The following is a 13,800-nucleotide window of genomic DNA, read 5'->3' as shown; positions in this document are numbered from 1 at the left end:
TGTCCTTGCCCCAACGAAAGCAATCACCTTAAACTCAAGTCATTCCTACTCTACAGATTTGGTCACCCAAGAATATCCTGAATGGACCTTTCTTGAGTGAATACAGTTTTTCCCAAAAGCAATGATACAATTTTCATTAGGAGTAGATAATATGCTAAATCTTTGGTAAGTACTATGATTACATTTTCAAGTACTATTCCTGTAACAATAAAGAATTTTTAAATTATTAAATTCAATCTATTGGTGTAAAGAATAAATCTTCTCTAGAAAAAAGAAAAAAGGAAAGAATAATAAATAAAAATAAATAAATAAATACATAAATTCAATCTAAATCATAATCTACATTTCAAACTTAGGTTTGATGAGCTAATGGGTGTTACTATATAGCCAATTTAAACAAATAAAAAAATTATACATATGCATTCCAAAGCAGAACACTTTAAAATCACTTTCTACCCATGACAAGAGACAGAAGAAAGAGGTTCCAAATCAGTTAGATGCAAGTAAAAGAAGAAAAAGTAACATGATATGAATGGAATACATACTGCTTAGACAAATAATTGTATTAAGAAAAGCATGTCAGTGGAGAAATGCAAAACTCAAACCTCTAATATATCCCCAAATTCTTTCTTAAAACAACAACAAAACAACAAAATAGTTTCTCTGGAATTCCCTCCTCTTGGGCCTACTAGGTTGAACCATATAAACTTGCCATTTATGTAGATTAAAAAGGCTAAATATCAGTGATTCATATGGTTCAACCTAATAATCCCTTTTTCATATGACAAACAGTATTTCCAAAATCAATGCAGACAACTCCACTTACCACTGAGTGAACAAAGGTTCGAGGTCAGAGGACATCAACACTGCCTGCCACCACCTGAGGGTGACAGTGGCTAAGTCCAGCTACAGTAATCTCAGCCATCCTTGGGCTTATTTGAAGCTCTGGTTTGTGATAAACTTGTTTATAATGGAAAAGAAGAATGCCAAAATACAAATACCTCTGAATTAAAAATTTAAGAGTTAGAAATAATGAGGAATTTGAACCAATTCCATGAAGAATTAATATTCTCTCTATTCATAAACTTTGTACTCTTGTGTATACACAATGGTCATTTGCAAAAAAAAAAAACACAGCACAGTGCCTAAAAGTGTGGGCTCTGTAGCTGAACAGCCTGTTTCAAATCCTAGCTCTTCCACCTCCTCCCCCACCTCAGTTCCTAATGCGCAGGGTATAGATGATAATGGTAACTACCTCACTGAGTTGTGAGCAATTAAACAAATTACATGCAAAGACCCTAGAAAAGTGCATGGCACATAGTAAGTGCTCAATAAATATTGGCTACTGTTACTATATAATATCATTTTGGACATACTGCAAATGGGACTTATGAACAGCATCAGAAGAGAGGCACTAATTCATGTGCATGCGCACAATGTGTGTTTGTACACAGATGTGTGAGTCTTTTAGGGGTAGAGCACATAAGCCTTTCAGGAATTAACCTGCTCATAAGCAAAAGAGCAGAAGTCCCCACCACCCCCAGACTCACTGCATGCTCATGCCAGAGGCACTATAGTATAGTAGAAACACCCAATTTTAAATCCCAGCTCTACCCCTCATTAGCAGCATAAATTAGCTGTGAGAGCTAGTCTGATTATCCAGCTTCTTATCTATAAAAAGGAAGAATACCACCTACTGCAAAGAGTTGGAGAGAGGGTTATAGATAATATATGTACTTGGCACAAAGTGGGTGATCAATAAATGGAAGCCAGTATCATTCCATAAGCAGGTTTATGTCGTTTCTGGAAAGTGGCTAGAGACAGCTAATTATCAACCAACTGTGAAACATTTCTTCGACCAGCCCTCATATATGCCCTGGCTAAGAGACATATCAACCTATAAGCACTTAAATTTGTCTATATCATTCTAAAAGTGTGAAATTTAAACCAACCATAAGATTCCTAGTATGGCTATTCATAATTCAATGGGATTATTACACCCACCTTTTGGAACATGTTTCACTAAGGAAGACAAAAGTTTTTTTGTTTTGTTTTTGTTTGTAATAGTCACATTATACAATACAGGATAATACCAAGCCTGGTTTACCAAAATCTCAAACATTGTTTTTTTGTTGTTGTTATTTTTAAAGACTAGTCATGTGCAGTAGTGAGAAAGTAGGAAAGAGTAGAACAGGAATTCAATCTGTATCTGTCTGTGAACAATCAACTGAGATAACTCACTACCTTTGGACCAGCCTGTTTTGTCTTTCTAAAATATAAAGTGCATTTTGCCTTTCCCCCTAAGTAGTTTTATGAAACTGTATGTTGGAAGTAGCATTTATCCCTAATAAACTTCATCTGATTATTTTAGTCTAAGAACTTTGTAACTCTTACATTGCCTAAGATCTATACATTCTTAGGTCTTTATCCAACTTGTTGATAAAGATGTCCAGTAGGACAGAGCTGAAGACAGCTTTGGGAATAGCCTTCACACTGACAATCAATTAATCGACACTCTCTGGGTAGAACTGCCCGGGCCAATTCTATTTCATCTATGCAGACTACTAACGCACTTATACATCTCCTCCTTGCACACAAACAGATTTCAAGAAGATTTGGCTAAATTGAAAGAAAGATGTGCCTGGTCTGATAATCTACCAATCCAATAAACCTCTCAAAAGAAAATGAGTTTAGTCTAGCAGAATAAAAACTCCTCCTCCAAAAAGCAAAACACAGATTCTACACAGCTAAGCAGAAGGCAGGTGCAGCTGGACCTCCAAAGGAGAGCAAGCTTGGCACTTGTGTGGACCACCTGCCTCTGAGAGGTGGCACAAGGATCAGGGAGGCTCAAGTGAGCAGAGAAACTCCCCAGGAGAGAAGACACTGCCAAGTGTCACTATCACAAAGACCCTGATCAAACCAAGAGCTCCTTTCAAGATGGCAACACTAATAATGCAAAGTGAGTTGCTGCTTTTTATCTGAAGGAATAAAGATCAAAAGAAGAAAGATTTGAGCACTAGGAATTTTCAACCACGCAAGTTCAGGAAGTAACATTTCCCAATAAACTCTACTCAGTGAAGTATAACTCCCTGTTACAGAAATAAGCCCTTCTGACTATAAGCCTGTCAGTAATCTACCCTGCACTGTTGGAAAAAACAATCAACACAACCATCAGTGTGAGAGGCAAGCAGCAAATAGGGTATGAATCAAGATGTTCACAATAACCTGTGACAAAATCTGATATATTACACAACTAACTATAATTTCAGAACCACAAAAAGTAGATAAAAAGAGTATACAGGAATAAAATGTTTATACTAACTTTTTAATGACAAAATGTTTAAGATGCGTTAAATTAAAACAGTAAAAAGATAAATACCCCAAGACTTAACAATCATCCCTTTTGTCATGAAGGGATTACAAACTAGACTATTTTATTTTTTATTTTCTTTTTAATGTTTAATTTTCTTTTTTTTTCCCTTTTATTCTTGTTCCTAGAAACTTGGTTAGACTATTTTATTTTTAAACCCAATAAATTTTTAGAGATATAAAACATATTTTCCAGACTTCACAACTTTATCCAATTTTCACATACTACAGCCAAAAGGGCCCTCTGTAAAACACAATAAAGGCTGCCAGTTCAGCCAGTCCACACCATGTGGTTCCCTCTGTTTGACATGTCCCACCCACATGCAAACCAAGTCCTGCTCATCCTTCAAATGCCACCTCCTTGCACAATGCTTTCCTTAGTCTCTCAGTATAAAAGATTCTGTCCTGCCTTCTGAGAATTCCCTAAGTAATTCACGCAGAATAAATCTTATAGTCCTAGTCCCCTTCTATTTGAATTACAGTTGGTTTTGTTCATTCCTTTTTCTAAAATGTTGAAAAGGGGAATGTACTCCATTCTTCACTTCTCTTACAGTACTTAGCTTAGTGTAGTACTACGTCCAACAATGGAGCTACTAGCATCTCTCAGACTGTTTCCTCATCCTTAAATGGGAATAAATATTTCACAAGGCTCCTATGTGTTTCCATGAGGCAGGAGAAGAGAAAACCCATTATTAACTGAGACAGGTTAAACATTATTAGTTGTCATTATCATCACTGACCTCACAGTTGTTTGCTCAGATCAATTAAATTTATGCATAATCTCAGCCAGGGGGCCATATATCAGTGGCACAACCTGCAAAATCATTGCCCTACTTTATTAATCAAACATTGACATATTAGTGGTAGTTAATAAAAAAATAGGAAGAGTTAAAATGATGCAACTAGCAAAAATGTTCTACATGTAAAAGGAAGAATAGAATATGCACAGTATAACTATGCTAAAGAAAACTCATTCCTCTCAACTCCTATTAAAAGAAAAAAGAAAACTCACAAAATATGAGCAAGATAAAAATTATATATAACATATAAAATATAATAGTATATATTATTTTCTAAAATTGTAAGAATGTAAACAATGGCAACCTTTTGGTTATGACACTTCAAAGCCTTTAAAAAAACAGTTGTTTTTTTCTACTTTTCCATGTTTTCTTATATATTACTAAAGCCACATGATTTTCATGGTAGCAAAAACATACATTTCTATTTTTACATCATACTCCTTGCCAGAACAGTGGTCCTGTGCCATAGTGATGGAAGCAGTCCAGAAGCTGGAAGAGGCCAGGCGCGGTGGCTCACGCCTGTAATCCCAGCACTCTTGGAGGCTGAGGCAGGCGGATGGCTCAAGGTCAGGAGTTCAAAACCAGCCTGAGTGAGACCAGAGTGAGACCTGGTCTCTACTAAAAATAGGAAGAAATTAATTGACCAACTACAAAAAAAAAAAAAAAAAAAAAAGATATATATATGAAGGGAGTGGGGGGGAGAGGGAGAGAGAAAATTAGCCAGGCATGGTGGCATATGCCTGTAGTCCCAGCTACTCAGGAGGCTGAGACAGAAGGATCATTTGAGCCCAGGAGTTTGAGGTTGCTGTGAGCTAGGCTGATGCCACGGCACTCTAACCTGGGCAACACAGTGAGACTCTATCTCAGAAAAAATAGATAGATAGATAGATAGAAAGAAAGATAAGAAAGAAAGATAAGAAAGAAAGAAAGAAAGAAAGAAAGAAAGAAAGAAAGAAAGAAAGAAAGAAAGAAAGAAAGAAAGAAAGAAAGAAAGAAAGAAAGAAAGAAAGAAAAGAAAGAAAGAAAAGAAAGAAAGAAAAGAAAGAAAGAAAAGAAAGAAAGAAAAGAAAGAAAGATAAGAAAGAAAGAAAGAAAGAAAGAAAGAAAGAAAGAAAGAAAGAAAGAAAGAAAGAAAGAAAGAAAGAAAGAAAGAAAGAAAGAAAGAAAGAAAGAAAGAAAGAAAGAAAGAAAGAAAGAAAGATGGATAGATGGATAGATAGCAGCAGCTGGAAGAGCCACAGGTTGCCAGAAGGATCTGCTGGGACACAGTCTGCTCTACATGAATCCCAAGTCTCACCCACAGGTGCGTATTCCCCAATGGAAGGACAGTTCATTTGGAACATACGTCACTGGTGGCACCAGCTAAATGACATTGTCTTCTCTTAGGATATCATGAGTCCTTGTCAACATGGGAGCAGTTACTAGGATACAGAGGGCACAAAATATGTAAATTAAATCTTCAAGAGAGCCTGGTTCAAAAGTGAGGAGTAATCAAATTACTCTTTAGATAGAAGATAAACTACTGAAACCAATTTATTCCTGTTTTAGAAAGCAGTATGAAAATAAATATTTCCAAGCAGTTACTGGCATTACCATTTAAATGCCCTGTGCTCTTCCTTGTGTTTAGCAGATTTTTGTTTGAAGGAATCAAGATAAAGTACAGAGCTCGCTCTTAGATGTCCAGGCTAAAAATGCCAACTTACCCTTTGCTCTTGTCATTCCTAAATTACTAATAAACATTGGTGTATGCAGAGAAAAATGGTCCACAAATTTTGCTTTTAATAATGGTAACTCTAAGGAATGTTTTATCTTTTGGGGAGGGAAGGAGGGAAGAAAGACTCTGAGATGTCTTCTAATAACCCCTGCCTCCTGCTATCATGCTCTTGCATAATCCCCACCCCCACCCCCAAGTATGGGCAGCACCTGTAACTTGTCTCTAACAGAATATGGCAAAGGACATAGTATGTCACTTTTGTGATTATATTATATAAGACTATAATGTCCCATCTTACTAGTAGACACTCTCCCTTGCTCACTTAGTAAAATAAACTGCTGGGTTGTGAGCTACTCTACAGAGTGGTCATGAGGCAAGCAACAGAGAGGACCAGCAGAAAACTGAGGCCTGAGTCTAATGGCCTGTTAGGATTGAATGGTGCCAACAACCACATAAGCCTGGATCCCTCCCCAGTAGAGTTTTCAGATGAGACCATGGCCTTGGCCAGCTCCTTCATTTCAAGCTTGCAGAGGACCCAGCTAAGCTGTGCTAAGCTGGGCATGGTGGCACCTCTAGTCCCAGCTACTTCCGAGGCCGAAGCAGGAGGATTGGTTGAGCCCAGGAGTTGAAAGTTGCAGTGAGCTACAATGACACCACTGCACTCTAGTTAGGGTGAAAGAGCATGACTGTCACCCACAGAAATGGTGAGAAAATAAATGTGTTGTCTTTAGCTATGTCTGTGGTAATATTACTAGATAGCAATAGATAATTCAGAGTGGGCTGAGCAGTCCTCTCATTTTCTATATAATTGAATAATGCTTTATACTTTTCCTTTTACAATAAGGATACATTGTTTTTATGCTAAAAAAGTTTTTAAATTACGTTTCCTGAAATTTGGCTTAGACATAAATGTCCTGTTTAATCTTTTGTATGCCCTTTGCCCGTATCTAGAAACCTCACAATGAGATGACTATGATGGTGATATTCAGCCTGGCTGGCAATACGCGGTCTGGCATTCAAGTCCCACATCAATCTAAGTGTCATCTTGCTTTCCAAACTCATCTCGCATTATCTACAACAAGGCCTCCAACTGCTGGACCCAGCAACTGTTGCATGCTCTCACAGCTCACACCTCTGCTCAGCCTGTGCCCTCTCCCTGCCCCTCCTTCCTGGCTCACAGCCAAGTTGTCACTTCCATCCAGACCCAGTTCACTCTACATGCAAGAAGGCATCCAGATGGCCCTGGCTCTCAAGGACCACATGCCACCAACTCCCAGCACAAAGGGCTATCTGCTGCACTTTGTCATTAACACTTAGCATCTGCTCCTGGATCCTGTTATCTGTCACTTCTCCAGCCAGAGGATAAAAGCCACTTCCCATTGTCTCGTGTTCCCTCAGCACTAAGCCCCAACACAGCTGGCATTTTTGTCAGCAATGACACCACATAGCTCCATAGTTGGACATCTTTACGACATGTACCTCGAATACTATAATGAATGTAACATTTTCAGGTCCATGAAGTAAAAATTTCCTCAGCTATGAAGCAACTAAAAGCAATCAAAGGGAAACATGAGCAGATTTAAATATTTAAGGCAAGTTCTGCCAAATTCTTAGAATAGAAATATAGACAATCAAAATGACCAAAAATGGAGAAGCAATTAAACAAACTTACAGCAAGTCTGCATTATATAGTTGTGTGTGCGTGTGTGTGTTTTAGAGATGGGGATCTCACGATGATTCCTGGGCTCAAGCCATTCTCCCACCTTGGCTTACTGAGTAGATGGGACTATAGGCATATGCCATGACACCTGGCTCGCATTATGTAATTCCAATCAGCCATTAAAAAGAATGAAATAGGCCAGGCACTATGGCTCATGCCTGTAACCCTAGCACTTCGGGAGGCTGAGGCAGGAAGATCACTTGAGGCCAGGAGTTCCAGACCAGCCTGAGCAAGAACAAGATCCCATCTCTACTAAAAATAGAAAAATTAGCTGGGCATGGTGTCACATGCCGCTAGTCCCAGCTACTTCCGATGCTGAAGCAGGAGGATTGGTTGAGCCTAGGAGTTGAAAAGTGCAGTGAGCTATAGTGACACCAATGCACTCTAGCTAGGGTGAAAAAGCAAGACTCTTTTTTTTTTTTTTTTTTTTTTTGTGGAGACAAAGAAGTAGCTCCACATTTACTAATATAGATAATCTCAAGATACATTGGTAAGTGAAAACAGGAAGTTGCAAGTATATACTTTATAATCCCATTCATGGTTATAGATGGAGAAAAAAGAGATTTATTATAATTAAAAAGAAAGCATAGAAAGGAAGTCAGAAGGATAGAATCAAATTGTTAACAGTGGTTACCTCTAGAGAGGGGCTTGGGACAGAAAGGCAGTTAGTATAGAGAAACTTCCATATTTTTTCTGCATACTCTAGGGGCAACAAGCACATCTAACACCCAGATCTTGGTTTCTTAAATATAATTCACCACTTTAAAGAAATCAGGGCTTTCTGGAGAAATGTACAAGATGAGCTCAGAACATCCTGTTATGCAAAAACTAAGGAAGTGCTCAAAAAATGATATGACATAGGAGTCAGTTTGGAGTGCTTTCACTGGCCAAATCTGGGTCAATATTAAAACAAATAATGGTAGAAAAGGAGCATAACCCATAGAACAAAGTAAGAATCCATGAGTCCATATGGATATAAATAAACAGGGAAAGGAAGGAAGGGAGGGTGGGAAATCTCCTCCATATGATGGTATACAAACTAACAAATGTCAAAGGAATGATGATAGTTAGAAATCACCATTTGGCAGCCATCAAAGTAAAAATTATTTCATTCAAGAAACATCAGTGGATACTAAAATAGTAAGAGTTTGATGAGGAAACAAGATATTAGTTACAAAGTATCCTCTTACAAGAAACTTAGAAGGGGAAACTTATAAGTAAGGGAAAGTATCCTCTTACAAGAAACTTAAGGGAAAGGGAAAAATAATATGAAAAATAATAATGATTTTACAGTAGAGAATGCCGGTAGGTACTACATTAATTAAGTAAGTGATCAAAGTTACTATCACCAGTAAATGGGACCAGATTACCATGTGCCTCCTGATAGAATGCACTTGGAAAGGACACAGCATCAATTTTGTGGTATTTTCTGCTAAAAGTGAATAACCTAAATCTAATTATCAGGATACATCAGAAAAACCCAATTTTAGGGACATCATATTCTTCAGAATTATCAAGGTCATGAAAGACAAAGACTGATTATTTAATAGATCAAAGGAAACAAAAGAGACATGACAGTCAAAATCAATGTGTGTTTGTAGATTAAATTCTGACCAGAACTTTTCCCCCACCTTTGCCACAAAGGACATTAAAAAAAGGTCCTGATTTTGATCATTACATTGCAGCAATGTAAGAGAACATCCTTGTTTTCAGGAAATACACGCTCATTTACTTAGGAGTAGAAGACTACAACTTATTTGCAAACAATTTGAAAAAAATATGTTAAAAAATTTGAGAGTGGTCAGACACAAGACACCTGGCCTACCAAGGGAGCACGCAGGCAGCCACAAATTCTGTTCTTAGGACATCCCTGATTCTGCAGTGTAGAAACCCTGAATATAGCTCACCCTCCCGAGGTGAAAAATGAAATTAAATGCTGGCAGATATGTCCAAAGACTATTATGGGGATTTGATCCCTTTATGAATCTTGTGATAGATGAATGTGTGGAGATGGCAACTAGCGGGCAACAGAAAAATACTGGCATGGTGGTAATATGAGGAAATATTATCATCATGTTAGAAGCTTTGGAATGAGTATAAGTAATGGCTGTTCAGCAAAGAAATACAAGTCCCCTCTCCAAAGGGCCTGTTTTACTATAATGTCAAAATCAGGTCATGTACATTTTCATATTAAACTTTTTGCTACATTTTTAAAAACTGGAGAGAAAATACTAAAGGAAACATAGTAAACTGCTGACAACTGGGGAATCTCTATTCTCCAACATAGGGAAAAGTATAAGGGAATTCTTTGTGCTATTTTTGCAACTTTTTTACAAATCTAAAATTATTTCAAAATAAAATCTTCTTAAAAATATATGCAGAATTGCTTCTACTGTAGGCATTTGGGGAAAAATATATGCAGAAAAAAATATATGCAGTAAAAATACTTTGAGGCCACAGAATAGCTAAGCAGAAGGAAAGCAATCCTGCTAACACACAGTTGTGGTGGACATTTCAAGTCTATCCCCTAGAATGCAATCTATACTTGGCCCCCATTGAAAAAAAAAATCATTGAGCATTTATTCCACAAGGTGGCAGAGCTGCCCCAAATACCATAGCTGGGTTTGGAGCAGCCAACTGCCTCTCTTCTGCTCTGGACTAGATGTGCTATGTTCCCCAGCATGTCCTCCCACTGTCCAAGAGCCTCCTTTATGCCAATTTCTCAGATAGTGACTCCATCTCAGTTTAGAAATGCCAAAACTGTGGCTCCAGCTCAGGAAAGCAAATAACTAAACAGTGACTAAGGCAGCATCCTGACCTCCAGGGGGCTGGCTGGATGTTTCTGATGGTGGTCCCGCCCTATTTCCTGCTTACTTACATAATACATTCCTGGTGAATGAGTTCTCAACAATCTCCCACTCCCCCAGCAATCTTGCTGGATTGTCCTGAACTCACCACTAAACCCAACATTCCAAAAGAAACACCAGGAACACCACTCAGTTTCCAGATCAACACATCTCCCCCCCCCCTCAAATTAAAGAATTCCAAATGCAGCACCCTGTCCTGGAGTACTGGTAGCACTTGTACCACACATTATTCTTAGAACCCAGCCACCTCACTAAGCTTCTTACTCTAAGTGTACATGCTCCTTTAACGAGGCCCGAAGAGAGCAGTGGTAATTTTGCATCATATACTATGCAATGTTCCTAAAAACAGGGACTCTGATCATTTCACTTGATTTATATAGCACCCAGTCTCTTATTAAATTAAATTAGGTACTCAGTCGGAAGTTACAGACTCTGCATTACCAAACATTAGGAAGTGTGCAACTCTGGCTAAGTCACTCCTTGCCAAATATTGGGTTCTTTGCCTAATAAAACAAGGAGAGATTGGGTTCAGGGAGGCCACGGTAGGAAGACTGCTTGAGGTCAGCAGTTTGACATCAGCCTGGGCAATATAGCAAGACCATGTTTCTACAAAAAATTTTTAAAATTAGCTGGATGTGGTGGTACACACCTATGGTCCCAGCTACTTGGGAGGCCGAGGCAGGAGGATTGCTAGAACCCAGGAATTTGAGGTTATGGTGAGCTATGATGACACCACTACACTCTAGCGTGGGTGATAGAGCAAGACTCTGGCTCAAAAGAAAAAAGAAAAAAATAGGCTGGGCATGGTGGCTCCCGCCTGTAATCCTAGCACTCTGGGAGGCCGAGGCGGGCCGATTGCTTGAGGTCAGGAGTTTAAACCCAGCCTGAGCAAGAGTGAGACCCCGTCTCTACTATAAATAGAAAGAAATTAATTGGCCAACTAATATATGTAGAAAAAAATCAGCCGGGCATGGTGGTGCATGCCTGTAGTCCCAGCTACTCGGGAGGCTAAAGCAGCAGGATTGCTTGAGCCCAGGAGTTTGAGGTTGCTGTGAGCTAAGCTGACGCCACGGCACTCACTCTAGTCTGGACAACAAAGCAAGACTCTGTCTCAAAAAATAAATAAATAAATAATAAAAATAAAAAAATACAGGGAGAATTAATAGTGAAAAGTTAGATGATTTGCCCCCCTGGCTAGAGTGCAGTGGTGTGATGGAATAGTAGCTCACTGCAACCTCGAACTCCTGGCTCAAGCGATCCTCCTGACTTAGCCTCCCAAGTAGCTGGGACTACAGGCACACGCCACCACTCCCAACTAATTTTTTCTATGTTGGTAGATATGGGTCTCGCTCTTGCTCAGACTGGTCTGGAACAACTGACCTCAAGCGATTCTCCTACCTTGGCCTAGAGTGCTAGGATTACAGGTGTGAGCCACCAACCCCAGCCTATAATTGGTTTTAATTTTTCTTAGCATATATTGGTTGTAAAATTTGTAGAAAATAAATCACAATAACTTTAAATCAGGTGCACTGGCACACACCTGAATCCCCAGCTACTTGAGAGGCTGAGGCAGAGGATTGTTTAAACCTAGGAGTTCAGGGCCACTCTGGGTAACACAGAAAGACCCTATATCTCTTAAAAAAAAAAAAAAAAGACTTTATAATTTTTTAAATAGGGGTTCCAGCTGCCTTAATTCATAGTTGTAAAAACTCATCAATAGCTAGTATTAGGCCGGGTGCGGTGGCTCACGCCTATAATCATAGCACTCTGGGAGGCCGAGGTGGGTGGGCAGATTACTCGAGGTCAGGAGTTCGAAACCAGCCTGAGCAGGAGCGAGACCTCGTCTCTACTATAAATAGAAAGAAATTAATTGGCCGACTAACATATATATAGAAAAAATTAGCCAGGCATGGTGGCGCATGCCTGTAGTCCCAGCTGCTGGGGAGGCTGAGACAGAATTGGATTACTTGAGCCCAAGAGTTTGAGGTTGCTGTGAGCTAGGCTGACGCCACGGCACTCACTCTAGCCTGGGCAACAAAGTGAGACTCTGTCTCAAAAAAAAAAAAAAGCTAGTATTAAATAAATAAAAGTTATCTTTAAAAGTACACTGAATAAAGACAAGATCACTGCCATAAATGAGGTAAAGTACCAGCTAAAGTCCCGGTAAAGTTTCAAGAAGGTCCTAATTATGATAGTTGTATTGTGGCAATGTAGAAGAACATCCTTGCTTTTAGGAAAGATACATTGAAGTATGTAGATAAGGGATAAACATCTGGAACTTACTCTCTTTTTAATTTTTTAAATAAGTCTCAATAAATAGATGGAACTTATTTCCATTCAGGAAAAGTATTTTAAAAACTGAAATAAAACAAATATGACAAATTGCTAACAATAGGAAATTTGGATAAAGGTATATTCTTTGTACCATTTTTTGCAACTTTTTTAATAACTCAAATTTTTTCAGAATAAAAACTTCTTAAAACTATATGCAGGAAAATTATCTTGAGGCCACAAAATAGCTAAAATGTACTAATGCACAGATGCAAGTGAATGATGTAGGGCTATCACCCTATCCTGAGAATGAAGCATTTTACAATAGCTCCATAAATTCCTCAAAGTGACTGACCTCAGTTTTGTAGCAACTTACCTGTTCACCCTTAACCCACTTCTGGAAGCACACCTGACAGTCTCAGAAAAGACCCTATAGTCATGCTATACACACTGCTTTGCCTCCATCTTCAAATGCTTAACTGCTACCCATCCTTCAAGGCCACGTGCAAGTACCACCTTCTTCCAACCCTGCCTTAAAATCGCCTACACCTAAATATCACATCTCTCTCCCAATGGCAAATCCAAATAGCAGTTAATGAACACTAAGACCAAGAATGCCCATTCATCTTTGCATACTCAACAGTTAGCAAAACTCCTAGGCATATAGTAAAGGCTCAATGATTCCTGAATTGAAGTACTGTATAGCAGGCACACATTATCACTATCAATTCTTCTCTCTACTCCCATAGTTTTATTCTAAATGTTTCTCATGACATCACTTTACTTTCTCTCTTTTTTTTTTTTATTTTATTTTTTTTAATTGAGACAGAGTCTCACTTTGTTGTCCAGGCTAGAGTGAGTGCCATGGCGTCAGCCTCGCTCACAGCAACCTCAAACTCCTGGGCTCAAGCGATCCTCCTGCCTCAGCCTCCCCAAGTAGCTGGGACTACAGGCATGCGCCACCATGCCCGGCTAATTTTTTCTATATATATTAGTTGGCCAATTAATTTCTTTGTATTTATAATAGACGGGGTCTCGCTCTTGCTCAGGCTGGTTTTT

General features: G+C 38.8%; 1 protein-coding gene and 1 pseudogene across 5 annotated transcripts in view; one reads left to right on the top strand and one right to left on the bottom strand.

Annotated features, from left to right (window-relative positions):
* The window catches only part of PHF20 (PHD finger protein 20), a 125,658-nt gene that overhangs the window by 24,594 nt on the left and 87,264 nt on the right, over positions 1 to 13,800 (bottom strand). The gene's annotated exons all lie outside the window — the stretch shown is intronic.
* Positions 9,527 to 9,697, top strand: LOC142876890 (small nuclear ribonucleoprotein G pseudogene; annotated as a pseudogene).

The sequence above is a fragment of the Microcebus murinus genome, chromosome 16 (assembly GCF_040939455.1).
Source record: "Microcebus murinus isolate Inina chromosome 16, M.murinus_Inina_mat1.0, whole genome shotgun sequence".
Classification (NCBI taxonomy): domain Eukaryota; kingdom Metazoa; phylum Chordata; class Mammalia; order Primates; family Cheirogaleidae; genus Microcebus; species Microcebus murinus.
Note: the sequence above shows the minus strand (reverse complement) of the source record. Positions and strands in the feature narration are given on the sequence as shown.